The following is a 14,999-nucleotide window of genomic DNA, read 5'->3' as shown; positions in this document are numbered from 1 at the left end:
CAAGGCAAATAAGTAGGCTAATCTAATTTATTAATATGTCTCATGTTCTTCCTCAGTCATCTGCCCCTTGTTTTTCCCTTGAGCTCTGCTCCCTAACCTGTTTTGGAAACATCTTACAACATACACTAGATTAGTGTGAAAAATATATTTTTGTGGTGTAAGAATATTGTCAGTCCACCAAGTCAGGTCAAGTTTCATTTCATCTGTAATACACATGTAAGCATCAAGATTTCCCTTACTGAGTTTGTGCTTTTAATTTTTCCCCATTCAAGAGTTCTATAGTAAAGCTAACCCAAATTCTACATCTGGAAAACTGGACACCAAATAACCTACAAGCTGTGCTGTCTCATGAATTGTGGCTTTTGTCTTACAGCTAAACTTTGTACATGTTTTCTGGAGGCTAAGGGCTTTTCCTCTTTTTTAATTTTTCAATAAGAATTTAATGTAAATCCCAAAAATGAAACGTATAAATTAAAGAAGTTGCTAAACATTGAAAATATGCTAGACATATAACCAGTAACACACGGCAATAAGGGTGGATAATATAAAAAGGAAGGGGTTCGGCAATTGCTTCCAAGTAGTTTTTTCTAATTGGTGCAACAGAAAGATTGACACTGGGGCGGGTTGTATTCTCGGTCGATCTGTCGCTTCATTGGTGCATTCTGTGTTCATGCTGTAGTGGCAGTGGTATGGTTCCCATCACACTGGGTAAGTTCAGTGTTTATTCTGACATTTGTTATATATTTCTAATAAAATTGCATCTCTAAACAAAGGTACAAGGCAAAGCCACGTTTGGAATTATTTTAAGGAACCGGAGGAGAAAACTGGTATGTAAATAATTATGCCAAACAAAATTGCTGTACCACAAAAACACAAGTTCAATTCTTCACCATATGAAATGCAAACATTCAGAATCACTGTGGATGGAGTTACTGACCGCTGTAAAAAGCAAATAAACAGAACAGTCTAGATGGCGATTGAATACGTATAACACGATTTTAAGAAGAAGTTTTTTTTTTTGGGGGGGGGGGGTCCCAATATTTATTCAGAAAACGCATACGTGTAAATTAATTATGTATAGGCTTTAATTTACCAGTACACTTTTACACAAATCATTTGTTTTAAAAAAAATAAAGTCCTTGATATCAATGTTATTTGTCAACTGAAGGGGATATAAGAAAATAAATAAATAAATAATTTCCCGTTTTCTGCACCGATCCCTGAACAGTTGTTAATATAACAAATTATTGGAATCTGTACATTTGATAGATTGTGTAACACATGCAAGCTGCGATTATTATTATTATTATTATTATTATTATTATTATTATTATTATTATTATTATTATTGGTTTTGTTCTTTGAAAATAATGTAAAAAAAAAAAAAGAAAGGTTTAGTTTATTAGTTAATTATTTAGTATTACATGCAGGACAGCTGCAGTCTATGCACAGATTAATCTGTTGGTTAATCAACTAATGCCCATAAATTAACTGATCAAAAATTTTAATCGAGTGACACCCCTAATTGCAATATATACTTTGGTGTATAATTATTTAGGGGTTCTTTGCTTGGAAAATAATAACTAGAGCTGTTGTTACACATGAGAATGTAATGTAAAGAGTGTGTGTGTGTGTGTAGATATGGTTTAACTGCTGACACCTGCATAGCATTTAAACATTCTTAAAAATGTACCAAAAGCACATCCCTAGTAAGGTGTAGAATAAATCCAATATGTTGGCATGTTTGCATTGTAGCCTTTGCACCTTCACTACATACTGCTCTAGTGTCACCTAGAATGAGTGTGTCATCGATGGAAGACCCCTGATTTCTAAAAGTAGCAGATATTACAGTTTCCATTTTAAAATGGTGATATTGTACTAATTTATTAAATTCTTTTGAATTCACTATTAGTCTGTAAGATCCATCCTTTTTGGGTCTTAAAAATATCAGATATCACCTCACCATCACCTTGCTCTGCTACTTGAATAATACCCTTGGACAACATACTGTTAATTTCTTTTCCAATAATTGTAATGTCATTTATGTAAAATGCAGTTATTTTTCTGTGTAATGTGAATGTCAATTTTGTCTCTGCTGTAAACTCTATACGACAGTGGGAAACAATATCTAGTATATGGTTGTCTGAAGTAAGTTTTTTCCATTGACTTATAAATGTACACAGTCTGCCGCCTTCAAATTCATTAAGCGTCACAAGTTCAATGAAATGATTATCAATGTGTAAGACCCTTATTATCTGATGCCTGCATGTCCTGTTCCTGTGCTAGTGCCTTTCATTTCTCCCCTTTATTTGGGATAGTAGGTGTGCTGCGTTGTGTTGTGCTGACTCATGTAACCTAAAAAAAATGACCCGTGGAGGTTCTATAGGAGGTTGGATAACCATAGTCTCTTCCTCTGCCACGAAATTTCAATACTTGGTATCCTCTACTGGGCTCAGGCCACTCTGCCATTGCTACCCGTCATAACCATTAGTCGCCTGTTCTATATCCTCAAGGTGTTTAGAGGTATTGCCATCGAACAAAAAATTGTTAATGGGCACAGATGCAGAAAACAAAGGAATGTATTCTTGCTTAAGGTCAGGTTTTATGCAGTCTGCACGTAATTAGCATATCCACAGCATCAACTCCCAGCCTGGTTATCTAGGCTTTCCTTCAAATTGTTTGGCTGGCTATTTCTAATGTTTAACATTTTGTCTATGGTGTTGGTAAGAAGTGTAGCAGTTTTCATTAAAGCTGGCTGGTAGCGCTGACATTTTTGTCTTAATCTGGCTTTTCCTGTCTTAAAAAACAGTTTATTGACCATATCTGCTGTGTGTTTACAGGTCCCGAGAGTTTCTCTTTTGTTTCAATTTGTTCAGCTATATCTGAAAGCAGACTGTCTTGAGTATGCTCTTGTGTACTTGTCTTACTATGTGTGCAGTCTACAGCAATTAGTTCAGGTGTGTCAATAAGCTGTAGTCCCATGATGCTGCCTTTTTCTCCAGCCGAAGGCAATTCAAAATCTTCGCCAGAATCTGTTTGCCTGTAATATACCTGGCTATGCCAGGATTGTTCAATGGACTGCTGTAATTGTCCAAAATAAATTTCCATTGACTGAGCTCCCTCAGTGAGATGACAACGCAGAAGTCTTGTTATTGCAGAAGATAAGAACACATGTTTTAACCAAACCAAACAAATGTAATAACTGGGTGAAGAAGAAAGAAAGAAGCATAGAAGCAGGTATCTTCCAAAGCAGCAACTCTTATTTTGCATAAAATGGTTAAATAGCTGTGACAAAAGTACTCTCCAAAACACTCCAAGCTCAGCAGCTAGCATGCAGGCTGCTCTTATATGATTCCAACCCTGTAACAGTGAATAACCGGAAAGAAACCAGGCCAATCAGAAGGCTGCCAGGACCCCCTCCTCCAGGCTCCTGCCAGGTGTGTCCAGCAATCACCAGGGCGCCTTGCCCCAGCTTGGCAGGGTCAGTGCTAGTGCAGAGTCACAGTGGGGAATAGAACTGTAAACAGGAAAACATTGTTCGTGCACGAACAGCACAGCTGTGAGGTCATGCAACCCAGTCCTGCACGCAGCTCTGCAGCAAGCAAACACAATAACACAGTCCCTTTGTTACAATATTAATGTGAGAAAAGAACAGTGCCCCCCTAAGAAAACCTTAAGATTAACATTGTAAAAAGAACAGTGCCCCCTTAAAAAAACCTTAAGATTAACAGTATAAAAAGAACAGTGCCCCCTAAAAAAAACTTAACATCAACAGTGTAAATGCAATATAAGTAAGGGATGTCCCATCAAGGTGCTTTTGAAAAAGCAATGCAAAATAAGGTTCTGGTGAAGATGGTGACCACGAAGGAAGGTCACATTTTTCAAGCCTAAATTTGCCAGCTTTTCTAAATTGCTTCAGTGGGTATTTCCAGTGGTGTTGCTGATGATGGTACAGACCTGCAGTGTGGAGTGAGCAAATTATGACACACTCACATGCCCATAAAATGCAGGTATACAGAGAACAGGAGACCTGCAAGTTTGGAAGATCACCCGTCTCCATGTAGTTTGCATAATGACACTGGCAATGAGCAGCACAAGGCAGGTATAGAATTTTAGTTTAATGCACAGATACAGTATATGGTAATGTTGAAACTATGACGATATAGGCCTCATTCTGATTTAAACCGTATTAGCATAAGTTTGTTTTACTGTAAGGCATTCTCTCTGTGCATTCTTTCAAGAAAACCACAAGATTCCACTTTCTCTGTATTAATGTGTAAGGCATTTCAAATTACAAATTACAGTGTGAGCTTTTGGTTTAGGAACTCTGCTGGAAAATCAAAACGTCCTTTATCACAGTGGATGAAAGTTTGAATTACCGTATATCATGTCATCTGAAGGAAGTCTTGTCACTTTATGAAAAAGCAAGTGTCAGTTCTTTAGATGTAGTGGGCAGGATTTTCAAAAAACAGGTGTTATTGTATCAAACTTGTGGTATAGTAACGAGAGCTTTAGTAGCAAGTGATTTTCAAACGAAATGTGTTAATTAAGTCAATCTGTTAATATTTTGAAATTGAGTTCACAAGGTCGTTAATGAACACATTTCTTATTAAAAAGCTTAATTGTCGCTGGTCACGTTCATCACTTCCTGTCTCAACAACTAGATAAGGAGAACTCGTTAATCAAAGTGCATGTTAATGAGATCAAGAAAAATGAATGGAAATATAATTCACTGTTATGGAAACTACTAGCGTACAGGGAGATGGCTCTACCACCAGTGAGCAGAAGCCAAATGGAAATAAAAAATAATGGGAAAAGCTATTTTGTGTATAATTTGTAAACTTCAGTTAAAATTGTGCATTTTGTCATACAGAATGTACAATTGTTTTGATCACTTCACATATCAAATGCTGATTGACGATTATCTTGTGTGTGGGTTAAAATTTGTTTAGTTACAGATTAAATAACAAATAATAATTAAACCCCACTAGTAATTTACCTTTATTCGGGAGGATGTTTTGCCACAGTTTACTATATTAAACTCTTTTAATATGCATTTTGAAATCTTTTTTTAGATTAAAAAGAAAAACATGCAGTGGCCATCTATGTATATTAGTTGGAATTTATTTTCTTATGTTATTTTGTATGAATTTTAGCAAGTACAATTGCAGGCTATAAATACATATGTTTGAAGTGCCATTGGTGTTTGTAGTTGTTAGTTATTATACATGTATACCATGTATGTAACACTTCATTATACTTTTATTCAGCTTTTAATATTACAATAGAACTCCTGGCCTAGCCCAATACACAACACACAACTTTGTTTATGAATAAACTCAACATGATTAGAAGTAGCCAACACTTACAGTATTATAAGAAAATGTTCTATACATACAAATGTGTGAAGGTGAAAGTGTACATTGTGCATAAAGTGTGGGAGGAGTCTGACAACATTACAAATACATTTAGACAAAATCTGTGTCAATGATCTCGATCACATTCCTAGTGCATCGCTCTTGACGCCTTCTTGATGCCTTGTTCTTCCTTCTTCTGTGGATTAGACACCTATTACAATAAAGTTTCCTAATGTGATTGCATTTCACCTAAGGAAACTTTATTGTAATATCTAATATGCTGTTTTATATACTAAGATTTCAGTTGTGTAATTCAAACAACATTTACAGTAGAGGTCAGCTGTCATACGTTAGCAGAATTCAAATAGGCTACAGTGTCATTGATCATTTCTTGGTAGTAACATTAAACTGGGTGCAAATAATGGTATATCATTTCAGCAATACAACCAAATGTTCCGTAAGGTTACAAATGGTTAAAGCAAGTGAATAAATCTCATTCATAACCACAAGTACAGAAAAGGCAAAAATATTTTCAGAATTACAAATACCGTATTAAATTATCAAGGTAGTCTAAGAAATTAACTCTGGTGCTGTACACTCTCTCTGTATCGTCGGTCGCGGGCTGTTAAATTTTTTTTATACTCTTTCCTTAATTAAAACCCTCATTTTCCAAGTGCAAATTAACTCCTGATAGGTTATGACAGCTAACACGCATTGTCTTTTAAATTCCCACGCAAACAAAAGAAATAGTCTCAAGAAGCACTTCTCGTTAACATATTAACATTATTTCATAATTCAACATAACTTAAGAGATCACGTTAGGGCAATTATTTAATAATGAAATAGGCACAACGACCGATTGAAAATGCCAAAATCAATGCTACTTACCAATCTGTTGATTAACACTGGAGTTAACATTTACGACCTTTTGAAAATCCTGCCCAGTGGGTCTTAAAAAGCTTGCTGCTATTTGTGTGTTTATTTATTTTTTTAGCCCCTTTAATATCTAAAGTAGAACAGCTGTAACAATATATACTATGGTTATCAGCATGACAAACAACATTGAAGCTATTTACTTCACATTTGTCATGCAGCGTTAAAAAAAAAAAAATGCTTGACATTGTTGTACATTCTTAATGACACTTTTTCCTCAAATTTGGGCCCTGCCTCAAATTTAAACGAAAACCACACGTACTTTATCAGTAGTATTTGAGTGCTAAATGTGTTAAATGTGTACTCCCTTCTAAAAAAGCTAGGTTATGCTTTGGTTATGCTTTACCATATTTCTATGTTCATGTTTGTGTGCAGTTTGATGCTTTGCTGCGATTTATGATGGGCAATCTGCTGTACTTTACAATGTAGGCTAAGTTTACAATGTAGTCCGTACCTGTCCATACCTGTTGTCCGCCGTGCAGCACAGGGTGGTTAATGTGTCTGAATGCTCAATGCAAACCTTTCTGGTGTAAAAGCTTCGGTGAATAATCGTTTACCCCTTAGGGTTTGATATTGATTCGACCTGCAGCGCTCTCCACTATCTTCTTTCCTAAAAATGTCATTACATATTTGCGCGGTATTGATTTAAGAGCAAAAAAAAAAATCCACAACCCTGAACATCTCAGGGGTGGTAGGCTTGCAGAGACCTTTCCCACTAGTGTTCTCAGGTGGACTGCAGCACAGCTTGAAGTATGCAGTATGCTCACCAATTCATTCCAGCTCAAAAACAAAAAAGTACCTGATTTATGCTGCTTTTTGGCATTCCTAGTCACACGTGATATTGCATGGAGCGTACTCAGTACTGCACTTTATACCGTATTCCTTCGAATTTAAGACACCCTCAAATTTAAGACGCAGCACAAATTTACCGCCCTCAATTTGAGGAAAAAATAAAACATCAAATAAATATGCATTTACAAAGATACAACCTCAATTATGCTGTTGTATCGTACAAAACCGACACGAAACAGTGTTGTTGCAGATTAACCACAGAACTTGTTTATTGTGCTGTGCATTGTGTAATACTTAAGATGGCATCTCTGTTGTACACACACCACCACTCACTTACGGCATCACACATCCACGACACAACACTCCACGGCATCAAGCAACATTTAACCTAGCAACCACAACAGCACTAAACTGTGGTATTGCTTGGAATGTCCAACAATATGGGTTTTGATCAACATTTCTGATCTGTCCAAGCTGGTACTTTTTTTTTTTTTTTTTTAGAAATTCTGAAATTGTAAATGTTTCTCTTGGAATTCCTCAGGAAGCTAGGTTGGTCTTTTCTCAGCAGTCAGTCACGTTGCTGCTTGTGTATTCAGGCCGACGCCTTTGTCTTTTCTTGGCAGTTTGTCACATTGCTGTTTGTGTACTTGGATAGTCACATCTTTTTGTTGGCAATTTTAATACATGCATCACTATGTACTCAAATTTAAGACACAAGCTATTTTTGGTTGAAGCGTGTCTTAAATTGAAGGAGTGCGATATTTGGACATTTGTAGGTGGAGGAAGGAGAGTTATAGTGCTTTACCAGGCTTTCATTATATGTTGTTATGCTTTTAATGCAGTCAATCCTGCTTAATAGCTCTCTTGTTAATGGCCGCTAAATGTATTATTAACACATTGCTCCTTTATTATAAGTTTAGTGGAAGTATAATCACACTGGTTTAAAATTATTTACATTTAGTAGTGACAGCTGATTTCCACTCCACTTAGATTGCATTGAAATAAATGTGTAAGATTAGTAGGTTTACATGTACAGTATGTAAACAATGCAATGTGAATGTTTATAGCTTTAATGAGTTGTACAGTGTAATAGACTTTATATGGAAAATAAATATTACCAATGAAAACTATTATCAATACAATACCTACATCCTGTACTATATATTTGAGTTCCACAGCAAAACAGGGCATATATCTGGCAAACCACTTTTCCAATTGTGATAGAACATTTAGAATTGTGTATGTTAATGATATATTTGTTTTGCCTGGTTGTTGGTGACCACCTGATAAACTCTGCTTATTGTCACCATTTGTGATAGTTGGACAGTGAATACTAATTATCTATAGTAATGGGCCTTGGTAAGACATTATTGAGCACATGCTGTAACAGGATGTAGGCCTATGTGTATGTTACCAACCATACTTGTCTTTGGAAAACAAAAATGCCAAACACAAGAAACTACAGTATTGATGCATGTCTACTGCATGATCAGGACTCCTAGGTTTATTACAGCCGTGTAGCTGAGAGGGCTTAACAAAGTGCAAATGAGCCCTTAATTATAGGGGTGCAGCTCCAGTCACTCCGAATAATAACACTGCACTCTCTCTTCCTAATGCTACATGATCCACTTTATCAGTGATCCGTGTAACAAGCAGCCATTGGTTTGCCTGAACTAAGCACCATGCAAATTATAGGGGACTGAAATCCATTCTGTAGCTACTCCACAGTACCATCACCACCACCACCAACAAAAAAGGCACATTGTGTTTGGAGGTCTACTATTTTGCCAATATGCAGTTTGAAGTCAACTTGTATTTGCATGTGACTGCTGACACATTATCATTTCCAGCTAATTTTCAGAATATGGGTTCCGCTTGGCTTCACATTAAACAGGCTGATTTAGTGACTGAACCAACTAAACTGCCTTTTTTATTACATTTATTGAAAGAAGTAACATCTACATGAGTATGTTAAATTAACAACATTGTTAAGGGAGAATACAAAACAGACAAACCTTAAAAAAAAGGATTATTTATTTATTTATTAATTTGTTTATTTATTTATTTATTTATAATTATCAATTTGCTTTTTTAATTCTTGGCAGGTTCATTAATTGTGGAAATTACAAACCATGGATGAGGACAAGGGGGCTGCATCTGAAAGAATTCTACTTGAGCCTTACAAGTACTTACTGCAACTCCCAGGTAATCTGCCTTAAGGCAAGTATATGCAAGTCTTTACGGGACATGTTTTCAAACAGTTCATTTGTTATTACTTATTTCTTAGCACACATCCTTATCCAGGGAAACTTACAATTGTTACAAAATATCAAAGAACGAAGTATCCCACTACAGAGTATCATATTACAGATAACAGCAGTTATAAAGTACTATAAAATAGGTAGCAAAGTCATTCCCTTATATTCAACTTGAAAATTGAGGGAAGCCTTAATCTTGTAATGAGTGGTGACCTTGTGAAAACATTTTACAGTCCATGGGCCTCATTTACGAAAGGGTGCTAAACTTTATGGTGCACGCTAATTGCAATTAGTGAGCAATTTCATGATATCTGTATACTACTGCAATTGTATTCATTCTCACGTGCAATACTTGGCATATTATTGCATGCATTAAATGTAGTGCTGCTCACTATAGTGATCAGAATGAAGATGTGATTTTTTTATTGTAATGAATGCTGATGTATTTAAATGAGCATCCAGCTCACAATAATGAAACGAGCTGTATTCACATGGTATTTACTAAAGGATGTTAATTTTAGTGTGTGTATTAAAGTGATCATTTATTAGTGTGTATGGGAACCAAGCTTTAACCACTGATAGGCATTCTGTTTTTCTGGCCGGAAAACTAGTGATGTGCAGTTCGATTCTTTTACTGACTCGATTCTTTCAGTTTAGGAATCAATTCAACAGATTTGTTTGTTTGAATCATTAGCTTGAAATAAATACCAGTTTATCCTTGCTGAATTACTTGGTTATGAAAATTTGTTTTAACAGAAAAATCTGGCAGCAAGGGCCATTTAAGTTATAACTGTTCACTTGGTGGGCTGCACCATAAAAAAAATAAAAATAAAAAGTGTGTGTGTGTGTGTGTGTGTGTGTGTGTGTGTATGTATATATGTATATATATATATATATATATATATATATATATTAATGTAAATGAAAATGTCTGCGGAAATGTATGTAGGCTAATATACTGAAATACACTGCCTTACACAAACACATTACCCCACTGCTCGATTCCTAGTCAATAAGTACGGTGGCACGGTTTCAATCAGTTAATCAATATATTACTTATTGTATTTTATAGTACAGAAATAGGCAGATCTAACTAGAAGCAGCTTTCCTAGAACACTGACAAAAAAACTCAATATCACAAATGTAATATAAATGGAGGTATTTTATTTCAATGGAAATCTCAAACAGTAGGAAAAAAGATATATAATGCTAAATATTTAACTTATATTCCAAAAATAACGTTTTTAACAGCACTGAAAAAAAAAGATATTGACAAGCTTTGAAAATGCAAAAAAGTAAACAGTACCACTATGAAATGCACCTTTTTATGACTTCAGTACAGACACTTGGCACATGAGAACAGTGCTGTTTATGTGTTCTAATTCTACAACTTTTCCACATAATGCCTGTTGATGTAGAATCCAATGTAAGAAAATATAGGACTTCTGCATTTTTTGTTTTATTTCTTCCAGTACTCTGCTAGCCAGTCCACTCTTTTGTCCAGTCATAGTTTGTAATCCCAGTTAATTTCTTCCTAGATATTTCTGTACTTTCCATGGCTTCTTGAAGTTAAAAAAGTCCTTTCTTGTGGTTGTGCTGTTCATGGAATCCACAACATTTTTTTTTCTTTTTGTTTTAAGAAAAACCTTTAGTTGAGACTCCATAGCTTCTTTCATTTCCAGTAAACTCAAAATATGTTGCTTTGTGCAGTGTCTCATAGTGATGTTGTATGTTGTAGTCTTTCATATGCATTTAAGGAGAAAGGAAAAAGGCCTTTTTTTTTTTTTCAGACAAGGAATACATGTTAAAAATAAAAGGTAAGCAGTGCAGTTTCACTTTACGTTGCCTCTGCCTGCTGAGTGCTGTGTCTGTTGATTTGCTCATTTTTGGTCAATATAAGCCACCATCACCTTCACAATAAGCTACTGACCAAAAGACGTGCCTGGACTGTGGGTCTTTTGATATCATGTTGGTCACAGGTGTATTCTCTGACATTTATTGTGCACATTAAATTATTGCTCACAATACATGTAGTGTGCACGGTACGGTATGTAGATTAGACAAATACTGTGCACGTAAATGAATGTGTTCTCTGTTAGTAAATGGGGTGTAAATTTAGACTTATTGCGCACGCTAGGCACTACTTTACATGCGCCCTTACTCCAAATTTAGTGCCCTTCATAAATGAGGCCCATTGTCAGTATACATAACAGTGAACTTGTCTTTTTAGGCAGTTGTCCAAACCATGTGACAGCTGTCATCTTGCACAGTCACACGCTTAAGTAATCTCTCCTGATTGGTCAAAATGTTTCTGGAAACATGTTTCTTAAAATAGGAGCCAAGTCTACTCCGGAAAACAGGTTTCCTTATTTCTGGAAATATGTTTCCTGTGTGTTCGGCTTAAATAAAGATGAGCACAGAGTGGGCAAAGAAAAAAACTTTTTTTACCAGTCTTCAGGGCCAGTGACCCTGTACTTGGCTGTGAAGCTGTAGGCATTTCTGTAATAAAGGAATAAAGTGTGGTTAGGATGCTTGCCAAAATAGTGGTATGACCTTGAATGAAGGAAGTTGTTCACAGTGCTCCCTCGCTATAAGGCTCTCTGTTATAACACGCCTCGGATATAACACTCCTACAGCATGTCCCCCCAATTCCCTACACTAGGGATTCATGCAATGTTAATACAGTAAATACAGTACCGATGTTCAAACACATTTTTCAGTCTAACTTCTGTTTCTGTCTCTCCCTTTTGATACACTATCTGAACCAAAGCCTTTGTTTTCTAACTAAATAAATATTAGGCCTATTACGTGGTTATCTTTCATAATGTACTTTTTTTGCCATGCTATTTATAGTTTTAAAACTGCTAATTAAAATGATCCACAAGTGGGAATGGTACCTTTTTTTTTTGTGTGTGTAAAATAATATAGCGTTGATTACATGGTGCGTTATGCATGGTTAATTCACGGAAAGTTACAATTTTGCTTCACTATATGTGCATTACAGAGAGGGAGTTATTTTATTTTGTATTTTAGTCAGATTTAGTCAGATTTTTTTAAACACCTGCTATTTAGTATTTAAAACATTAAGTGTTTTTTTGTGGGTTTTTTTTCTGAAAAGTTCTGTTGAGAAATATTGACGTTTGGGCAAATGACGAAACATTAGTACAGATTATTACAGATCAAAGATCCGCACTGAAGTACCGTTTTATGTTTAGGTGGGCTTAATGCGCACAAACATTATTAAAATAGTTCAGTTCCTGGTAGTGCAATGAACTGTGGAAATTAATATGATAGTATCCCGCCATGGTTACAGTTTTGTTCAGTGGCTTTCAGCAACCCCACTTTAAAAATAGTTCCAGTGCCACTGACAGTGTCCACACTTCTGATATGATCTAAGGCTCAGGTGGTCTCGAGTCTGGTTCTCGAGTACGGTATTAAACACTGCGTAGTGTCGACACTAACTGTATTTAGCAATTTTAAGTCGGTTTAAAGGCAACTAATACGGTTTAAAGTCATAGTGTGGACAGGGCCTTAATTTTCACATCAGTGATTTTATGATTATTATATTCTTTTTTTTACACATTTTTTCAGGAACCTTTAAAAATACTTTTACTGATTTTCTACTCCAATAAGTAAAATTAGTAGATTTTGGTTTTCAATGAGATAAAGGTACAAAAACATTTTATTCATTAATACATGGTCTCTGCAAAATACATATATTATTATATTTATTATAAATAATATAGTAATAATAATAATAATAATAATAATAATAATAATAATAATAATAATACAAGAAGGGATGTATTAAAGTTTCAGAAGATCAATCAAATAATTAAACTTTTCGTTGTCTATGATTAACTTGTTCTGAGGCGTGACATGTTGTGACGCGTGTGTTTGACATGGGTCAAGGGTGTTAACCTTGCTTCGGATTGGTCAGTTTCATTCCAGTTGTGCGACAAAAAAAAAAAATTATATAGAAACAGGTTCTATTTTAGCAACGCAAAATTTTCTCAAGGTGACGTCGCTCGCTTCTGGTGTGGATACTCCCATTTGACTGCAGTGACTTCTACATTATTTACTCGAGTCTAGTGTGGATACGGCTTAACAAAGCTGTTTGGCCTCCCTGCAAAATTTAATTACTGAGAACAGAACTGTTTACATTTAATATGTAAAGTATAAAATAAAAATCCTGCTGTAAATGTTACACATTATACCGGATTGCTAAATCCAAGTAAAAAAAGAATCAAGAAGAGTCTGGCATAGCGGTATTCATTGACCGATAGTCTTGAAATATTCAGCTTTTGACTATTTTGGCTGAAATAACCCATTTTGCTGCAGTGTTTATTTGGAGTTCTCACTGGTGTGGATTGTGCAAACAATTTAATGGAAGGCTTGACAAGGAGAATGTCCCAGGAAACTAAAAAACTCAATTGTAGTGTATAAAAAAACAAGTGGCACTTGAACTTGTTTTTTTTTTCCGTACAGATGCTTCAAGACCGAGCTTCTTTCGCTCATAGTCGTAGCACCAGGTCTGTTGAGGGTCTCATCTGCTAAAGCCACACCCGTGTTGGGGTGCCTGGTAAACCGCACAGTCAGTAAGGTGCAGGTTCGCTGATGTTAGCTTGGGATCCCACTGGAAGTGTCGATTTGGCCTGGTGCTCAAGATATAAGACATCATATTTCATAGCCTTAACTTTGAAGTTACTGTTTAGTGCAGGTGGGCATGTACCTTTATTTCTCCAGCCACAAGCATGGTCCCTAGTGGGAATGTCTGCTACTTTCAGTTTAAACACAAGATAAAGTACAGTACAACTTTTTTCGTAACATTCTCATCAATCTGTTTTCTTATCTTGATACTGAAAACTTGAAAAACTTGAAAACTTTGTATGATTTAATGTAAGAATATTATCTTGAGCCACATAAAGTGAGGGAAAGTATAATAATAATAAAATGAACATTCTTCAAGCTATATCTCACAAACCAAGTATGTCATGAAGGTCTCACTCAGGTAAACTACGTGACGTACAAGGATTGTGAGAAACGTTCAGTTCAAGGTCAGGTAATACCAGGCCAACCCAAAGGTTTTTAACATTCTCGCTATCAGAGTAGAACCTGTGAACTTTCTGTGTCTTGGTTAATCTATAGGACCAGTCTGCTTACTATATATGCTGTAAAAGAATACCGTGCCTAATGCATTCATAATCACTGTGGTAATCCTGTGGTCAGCCAGACCTATACGTGTTGGTATGCGAGTGTTTGCTGTTGTATTGCTTAGAAGGTATATATTGGTTAAACATTTTGTAATCAGTGCTACTAAAAACCACTATCAGGTGCCTTTATTGATTTATTTTTTAAGATGTTACCATTCAAAAACAGTAGTTATTTTGACACAGTTGGCTTGGTGTGAGAAGCCTGGGACTGAATGCTTACTCTGTATCATGTAGTAATTGTAGTTTTAAGTTCAACCCTGGCTAGATCTCTGGTTTTTAAGGCCAGAATATTGGATTTTTTTTATCATACAGCAGTATAGGTCTGTACATATGTTGCTCTCAAGTTGCAATAATTTGCAGTTCTAGCTTGTCCTATACCTAAATCTATAGCTTGGCACTGTTTCAGGTTTCCCAGACTTTCCCATATTTAGCAGAGCTTATTTTAG

The 14,999-nt window shown here is 35.7% G+C and overlaps 1 pseudogene; it reads left to right on the top strand.

Moving 5' to 3' along the window:
* The first annotated feature begins 724 nt into the window (after nt 1-724).
* LOC121316080 overlaps nt 725-14,999 on the top strand; it is a 37,906-nt pseudogene continuing 23,631 nt past the window's right edge.

This window comes from Polyodon spathula, chromosome 5, assembly GCF_017654505.1.
Source record: "Polyodon spathula isolate WHYD16114869_AA chromosome 5, ASM1765450v1, whole genome shotgun sequence".
NCBI classification, from domain to species: domain Eukaryota; kingdom Metazoa; phylum Chordata; class Actinopteri; order Acipenseriformes; family Polyodontidae; genus Polyodon; species Polyodon spathula.
The sequence above is the reverse complement of the archived record's forward strand: the minus strand, read 5'-3'. Positions and strand labels throughout refer to the sequence as shown.